Genomic DNA, 8,663 nt, shown 5'->3' on the forward strand with positions numbered 1-8,663 from the left:
TTTGATAAACCATTTTGGTACAAGTGATTACGAATTAGTAGTGAATTTTGTATGTGACATATTTTATTAATATGTTATTTTTAATATGTTAAAAATACATTATGGTGTAACATGTCATGTAACATGTGACACATGACAAAATTGACAAATGACAAAATAAAATGGATCTTCCATTTTATGTATATGTACCGAAAAATTGGAGGGAGTATTAGTGGATAATTTGTGTTGATTATTTTAATAAGTGAAAACACAATGATTAAGCCTAATGACTAGCCATGCATGCCTAGTCTTGTCTTGAGAAGAACACAAGACCATGCATTGGGTTCTCCTTCCCCCTCCAACCGGTTTTCTACATAGAAAAGACAAGGGCTTTTCTTTTATTATTCACTTCTTCAACAAATAATTTTCTAGTGTAAGAAAGTTGATTACTCTCTACATTTTGTGAGACATTTTAGAGAAAGAAAAACCACAAAAACTCTCTTCTCTAAACCGAAATAGAGGAGAATAAAATAAATATTTTGGGTCAATTTTATGCTAGATTAATAATATTACTAGTTCATAATATTATTAATTATTAAGAGTAACACCTTGGGTATATGCTTTTGGGAGAGATTCTAATTTGAACCTTGTTCATCCATTATAAGGAAAGCTCAAGAACTAACAAGAAGGAGATCTTGTTGGTGCCCAAATGGCCGAAAATAAGATGGTGAGAAATAGATTTTTCCATCTCCTTTTATTAAGTTTGCATGCATAAGATCTTGTCTTTATTTTATGACTAAATAAATTAATTCATATATGAATATGGAAATTAAAGAGATTAATGAATTCTAACAAGAAGTCACCCCGGAACAGGCGCAGCAATGCTGCGTCTCTTGGAAGAGGCGCAGTAGTCACTGCGTCTGTTCCTGGGTTGAGTTCTGGCTGTGAAGTCAAAACTGCGGGTTGTTTACGTTCATTGGTAGTTTTAATGATTGATTATCGATATTGGACTCGAGTAAAAGTGATTTAGCATGTTAGTTACATATGAAATTGTCATAAAAGCGATAAAACACGAGTTAAAACGGGTTAGAACGGATTAGGATTAATTATAACTAATTAGGTTAAATTATGAAGACGGAAACGAACTTGAAAGACATAATAAACTGAAAATAAACGGTAAAAAAATATACAAAAGGTGAATTCCAGAAACTTGATATGAACGAATCGAGTCTCTAAAATCCGGGTTTGAATTAATGGCGAAAACCCGCAAAGATCGATTATAAGGGATTTAAACCGTAAACAAAACGTGATATTTGTCAATAGTGAAATATTAGAATTATTATGTACGAAATAAAACAGGAAGAAAACGAGAAAAGACGAAATTAACAACGAACAAAGGAAGAAGAATAAAAGCAGGAATTGCGGCAGCCTCAGGAAGAGGCGCAACAGATGCTGCGTTTCTTCTCGACGTCTGCCCACTATGAATACGTGAAATCAGTTTAATAAAAGGGTTTTAGAAATCGGTTTTAAGCATACTTTTGACGTAAATCTTACATTAATTGGTACAAAAATAAAATACAGTAATAAAGATGGGATTTATACCCTCGGGCTTACAGGTTTGACGAAACGAGATTAACTAAGTTATCGATTTAGTGATTGCTCGATTCGAATGTATGTAGAAAGTGCCCTCGTGAGAGGATTTAGATTAAATTGATTGATGTGTAGTGGTCAAATTGGTCGGTCATGCAACGTGACTGGTACTCAGAATGATCTGAGCTTACGTGGTCGATTGATCAAGCACGTAGACGTCAAAAGCTTAGAGCACGATCTTAGAATGCAAAGGGAGAAGAGAAGGGCTGACACTCGCGTGAAAAATATGTGGGACGGAGGTCCCTATTTATACTAGAAAATATGAAGAGTTATGGAATGACTCAAACTTTGGAAACAAATCACGGAAAAATCTGAAATACGCAGAAAAGGGCTGGGGAAAAGGCGCAGCAGCTGCTGCGATCCTTCGAAGAGGCGCAGCAGGTGCTGCGTCCTTTCCCCAGAGGTTTCCTCCTGCGGAAGAAAGATTTCCGCGTTTCTTTTATGGAATTGCGGTAGATCTCAACTTCCTTATAAGATTTTCGAGATATATTTTGCCAAAAGATATAAAATTAATTTATGGAATAAAAATATCCGGAATATTCTAAGACATTCCGACTCTACATTTTAAACGATTTATTAGAAAATGAAGCGGTTTTTGACCCGGACTCCAAATGAACTCTAATTACTGTCAAAACGACTGTATCAGCGCGTAGATGACAACCAAGGGGTAGACACATGTATTTGAGCTATCACTTGACGATAAACTTACGAACTGTCATAAATCGTTCCGCGTACCAAACATGCGGCCCAATCATCACCGGGTGGCTTGCGGGAGGTTTAGAAATGAGGTATCTACAATTACACCTCTATTTTTTCATAAAACTTTCCGTTCTGTCCTTCCTTTTTCTTTGTGTTTGGATAATGTTGACTTTTGCATATATAATGATAATTGGCAACAACAACAATTAAAATATGAAATTTTTTTATATTTTTTTTACAGTTGTAAAAAAAATTCTTATACGGCATTTGAGTCATTTGGTCAAATGTACTTATTTTAGTAATATCATAAATTAAGACAACAAAGTAACTACATTGGCAGACAACAATGTGTTGATGGCGTGTGGCTGGCTGAACACGGAAATCAACTTCAACATCCCCAAAAATTGACGATTAAGAACAAAAAAAAAATTTGATTCGGCCATAATTTTGTTCTCTTGTGTCTTTTTTCAATGATTTTTTTCTCACATCGCTTGATCATGTGGTTTGCACGCAACAACCATGTGGTTTGTGTAAACCATGTGAATTGGTCGATGTCGGTTCATGTTTTTTACATAAATGGATTGATCGTGTTAAAAAAAATCTATAGCATTCAAATGTTGAGTTAAGCGATTTGAAAAAAAAAATGTTAACCAACACCCGAGCACAAAGTTATGACCATTTAAAGTTTTTTCGTTCGTAATAATCAAATATTTTTTGTTATGAGTATCATTTAATAATATACAAAAAATTCGTATATAAGTGGGTCGTGAAATGTACAAATTTAGATATAACCGATCTATTCCAATCAAATTATACACTCTGATCTAGTCTTCTGTCTTCTTTGATTAGGAGAAGTCATGAACACCGCTTCTTAGAGGTCGCCACTAGTCGGTTTAAGGTCGGTCTGTGCCAGAGTCGGTGGCCTATTCAAACCTGAATCGAGTCACTGACCCTTGAGAGTGGGGCGAGTTGGTCGAGTCAGTTCTAGATATGGGTGGCCCTGAACCATCCTTATGTGGGACAGACCTACGAGTTGGTTAAATTAGCATATCATCATATATTTTTTTAATGGAATAGCCAAAGGTGCTGATGTGGCATATATTTTTTCGTCCAAAGTTGATGTGGTACTTAAATAAAGCACAACTAAATAAGGAAAAAACAAAGACCAATTGAAACCTGCCTTTAATAAAAAATTATTACAAAATATTATATTCAATATTATGTTCAATGATCTTTAATGCGTTAAAAAATTATTACAAATATTATATTCAATCCTTATGTTCAATGATCTTTAATGCGTTATAAACGTCTCAGTTTGAAATACATTTTAGCTGAATTTATAAGACTTATAAATTACGACTACAATTGTAATTAAAAGAGGATTAACATGTGATTTTCAATATATCTTTTACGAAATTATCATTTTCTTTTCTGAAAATTGCCAAAATTATTTTAAAAAATACTATTTTTTTTTTAAATAGACGAAATTTTAGTTAGCCATAGCCTATTTCGAAAAGATTTCAACTACATTAAAATGTTACAGTACGTAAGATACAATTATTTTATGATCCATATACCATTATTCAAAGTATATTAATGGACATATATAAAGGAAAAACCGTAACGCATATAAATTACATGTCACGAAACACTTTATATTAAAAAAGACATATATATCTTATTTGGTTCTTATATATTTAAGACAAATAATGTTAATATAATAGAATATTTATAAATAGTATAAGTGAATAATCAATAAGTTGGGATAAAAGAGATTAATTAGTGAATTTGGTAAGCATTCACAATAAAAGAAAAGTTCTTAGGTGTACCCAGAATATGACGTTATCATACACTTAAACGAATAAGAAGATTATAATTTTAAACATTAACATCTATTTTCTTAATAAATGAGCGGTCTCATTGTTTAGGGCGTTCAAAAACACAGTAGACTTATACACATAAGAAACTTTGTGAGCAAAATATAAAGAATATACATAAATGACAAACTTTCTTGATGCCATGATCACTTCACTTATACCAGATAATTTTTTTATATGTCAATAAGAACAAATAAGAAATCATAATAAATGTGTATAAGATGATCGAGTACATTAAAACCATGAAAAAATAGTTAAAGCCTGACATATTGTGAGGGTCACGAACACGCTGAAAAAATAATTTCAATCTCAAAATATTAGTTTTTATGAATATTAATAATGAAATAACACTCTTTTATACTAAACTAGTTGGTTGCACCGCGCGCTTCGCGCACGGTCCCCCAAGATATTTTTATCGTTAACGTTTCACGTGCATATTAGCACATCTTTATTTGTTCCTCTATCTATACATGTTGAGTGTCGATCACAATGAAACTCTTGTCATATTGTTTGATGGTTGAATCGATTGCAAACTAAATTACAACCATTCGTAAATAATTCGTATTTAACTTTGTTGAAAGAATCAATATCCGAATATAACTACACATTTTGCTTAGATGGTTAATTGTTAGAAAATGACTTATTCCTCTTACCCTTCCCCTACGTGCCCTCTTCCTTTCCTTACCCTTACTCGTCCCTTATGCCTCCTTTTTATTCCAATTACCCGTCCCTTACGCCTAATTCTTCTCTTCTCCTCTCCCCCTTTCCTTCCTTCTTCCTCTTGTTCTTCATCTTCCCCTCCCCCTTCCCTTTCCGTGTTCTTGTCTTACTTCCTCTTACCCTACCTTCCTTCCTTGTTTAAAAACAATTAAATTATAATCAACTCTCCTATGTTAAAAAAAAACATGTAAAAATCGCCTGAAAGTTCTTGAAAAATTATGAAATACCTTAATTTGAATCATGTAAAAGGTTAACAGATTATACGTATTAGCATAGACATTAACAGTAGCATTTGCTTTCGTTTTCTCCTTCTCCTTCCCCTTCTCCTTTCCTTTCCCATTTCTTTCCTAGATGCCTCTGTCCCCCTCCTTCCTCTTCCCCTTTCCCTTCCACCCCTTCTCGTTTACATCTCCTCATTAACATCGGACTATTACTTTTATTCTCGTTCTTTACGTCTTGCCTACTACCACGGTATAGCCATAAAGTTTCTCAATAATTTAAGCCCGATACAAGCTCAGTTTGACTCATAAACACGAGAAATTAAATATCGAAAAACCTTAAGAGCTGAGCTATCCAAGCTTGTGAAATACTCTTACCACATTCTATTGTCGGATCTAGGCTCATTTGAGCCGCTCCATTTATGTTAAAGTGGTTTACAAACTGTCGAGAAGCTCAAAATCATAGCTAAAGTTCGAGGAGAATGACGTTTCCACCGAATTGTAAAATGGCTATTCGTAAACATGTATTAACAAGCTTATATTGCGAACTACAACTGTTTAATAATAGGTTGTCAATTACAACAGTTTAATAATATCTCAAAATCCTAGCTAATAGTAGTGTTGTTTGCGATGCTCATTTCTCTTTCATAAACACATCATGTTATTAAGAAACATATAAAAAATTATTCCGTATTAGTGTATCCTTGTTTGGCTTGAGTGTTTATACATGTTGACCGATTACAATGAAGCTCTTGTTGTTATATTGTTTATGATGGTTGAATCCATTGGATACAAAATTACAAACATTCATAAATAATTTGTATTTAAGTTTGTCGAGAGTGTGAATATCCGAATATACTACGCCTTTTGCTTAGATAGTTAATTGTTAAAGAAAATAATTACATGAAATACATAAGACATTAGAAACACATACACCAAACTTTGTCCAACTACACATAGATATTCTTAAAACCTTTTTTTCATAAAGTTGTTATTTATAGAATAACCTACTTTACTATAGAACTTGTTCTTCATAGAATCTTTCGGATAATACATAGCCCGCTTTACTACAAAACGGAACAATGAGCGATGCAAAAAAACATGGAGTATATTTTAGAAAACTGGAAGAACATAGGAGTATAATTCTAGAACTCGTTCTTCAGATAAGTAGACTAATGATCCTTTTTTTTAGATTTTTTTATAAAGTTTTTATTTTCATCATAATCACTTACCTCCCTATTCCTATTTCTCCTCGTAATACTCGTCCTTCTCCCCTTAATCCTTCCTACTCCTCCTCATCCTCCTTTTTCCCAACCTTCCTCTCGTTCTCCCTTCCCTCTCCTTCGTCCAACTCTTTCTCTCTCTTTTTTTCTCTCCAACATCGCCACATCCTAAACTACCTCCCCATTTTCATCCTCATGGTCCTCCACTTTCCATTTCCCTTTCCCCTTCCTCTCCCCTATAGCTTCCATTTCGCCCATCCCCCTCTTATATATCCTCCATTTTCTCTCACTCTAATTTCTCTCATATTAGTCCTTCCATTTTTCGTCGTAGTACTCCTCAATATCTTCCCCCCTCCCCCCTCCCCTTACTTCCTCTTTCCCTTTCCGCTTATCGTTCACGTTCTTTTATTTGTCTATTTTTACCTCCTCTTCTTTCCTTTAGTCTCTTTTTCGACCTCCATCCCTTTTCTCTTCCCCTCATCCGCGTTCTCCTCCTCCTACTCGTCATCCCCTTCCTGCTTCTCTTCCCCTCGTTTCTCTCCCCATCCCTCTCGTTTTCATCTTTCCATTTTTTTTCTCTTTAACGTTGCCGCCTCCTCCATTGTCACATCCTCCTCCTGTTTTTTATTCTTCCTCCCCTTTTATTTCCTTGTCTCCCCGCCTTCTCCTTGATCTCCTCCATCAGTTCCTCTTGCTTGTTCTAAGAAAGTGACATCGTGTTTAAGATTGTCTCTATTAACAGATACATTAATGAAGAGAAAGTACGAAAAATTTAATAAATTCTACTTTTTTAGCCGAGTTTTCTTATAATCTTAAAAAATTTTCATTATAATCACCTTTGTTCATATTACTGCTCTTGTCCTCCTCCCATTTCTTCTCATACTACTCGCCCTTACCCCTTCCTAGTCCTCTTCCTCTTTCTTTATTCCTCTCCCTTTCTCTATTCCTCATCTTTCTCTCTCCATTTTCTCTCCGACGTTCTCGCGTCCTAAACCACCTCCTCTCCTCTTCCCCTTTTACCTCATACTACTCATCCTTCTCCCCTTACCCCTTCCTACTCCTTCTTTTCCCCCTTCTTATCCCTCCCTCTCGTCTTCCTTTTTTTCTCTCAAATGTCGCCGCATCCTATATCGCCTCTCTCTTTCAATTTCGTGGTCCTCCTTCTTCCCTTTCTCTTTCACCTCCTCTATAACTTCCATGTCTCTCATCCTCCTCTTATATATCCTCCATTTTCTGTTGTCCTCCACTTGCTTTCATATTACTCTTTTCATTTTTCCTCATACTACTTCGATCTTCACCTTCTTTCTCCCCCTCCCTTTCTCTTTCCCTTTCCTCGGATTGTTTGCATCCTTCATTTTCCCTGTCCATATCTCATCTTCTTTCCCCTTATCTCTTTCTTGACCTGCATCCCTTTCCCCTTCTCCTATCCGCAGGCTCCTCTTTCATCTTCTCCTCTTACTACTTGTCCTCCTCGCAGCCCTTCCTCCTTCTCTTCCCCATTCATCTCCCTCTTCCCTCGTTCTCTTTTTTCCTTCTCTCTTTTCTCTTTAACATTGCCTCCTCCTCCTCTTCCCCTCTTCTTATCCCTCTTTCTTTCTTCATTTTCTCTCCAACGTTCTCGCGTTTGTAAATTGTTTTGGAATTTATTTTGTTTTGGAATTTATTTAAATTTGGAGTTTGGAAACTACCTTTTACTTGAGTCTGTGGCAAAGCGTTGAGATCTTCTCTGCTCAGCGAGGTCTCACTTGATGATGTTCTGTATTTTGTATTTTCTTGTGTACCGAGACCTGACTCGCGAGAACAACTCAATGCCACCTATACAGATATATCTCATAACTTGGTTACGAATACAAGACAAATGAGGAAGATAACTTCATAAGCCCAAGAATTAGTGTGTCGGATACAACTATTTTCTGCGAAATTTTCAATTTTGTGGTTAAAAATGAAGTGATTGGTCAGCTAAGCAGTAACTTAAGTGGTATAATGGTCGCAGTAAATACAATTTACTCTTTCCGTCCCAATGAATTGTTGTCATTTAGTTTTGACACAAAGACCAAGGAAAGAGGAAAGGGTCAGTTACTAAATGACAAGTGGACAAAATTGAGTGTGAATGATCAAATTGTTCATCAAGTTTATTCTTAAAATAGAAAGGACAACAATTGACTGAGACAGCCCAAAATAAAATAGGACAACAAATGACCGTGATAAAGGAAGTACTTGGTATTTCATGGATGTGGGTACCCACAACTACTGAGCATTATCAAGTCATCAGTTACCGTGAAATGAACCTGTAAGGG

Source organism: Silene latifolia, chromosome 11 (assembly GCF_048544455.1).
Source record: "Silene latifolia isolate original U9 population chromosome 11, ASM4854445v1, whole genome shotgun sequence".
NCBI lineage: Eukaryota > Viridiplantae > Streptophyta > Magnoliopsida > Caryophyllales > Caryophyllaceae > Silene > Silene latifolia.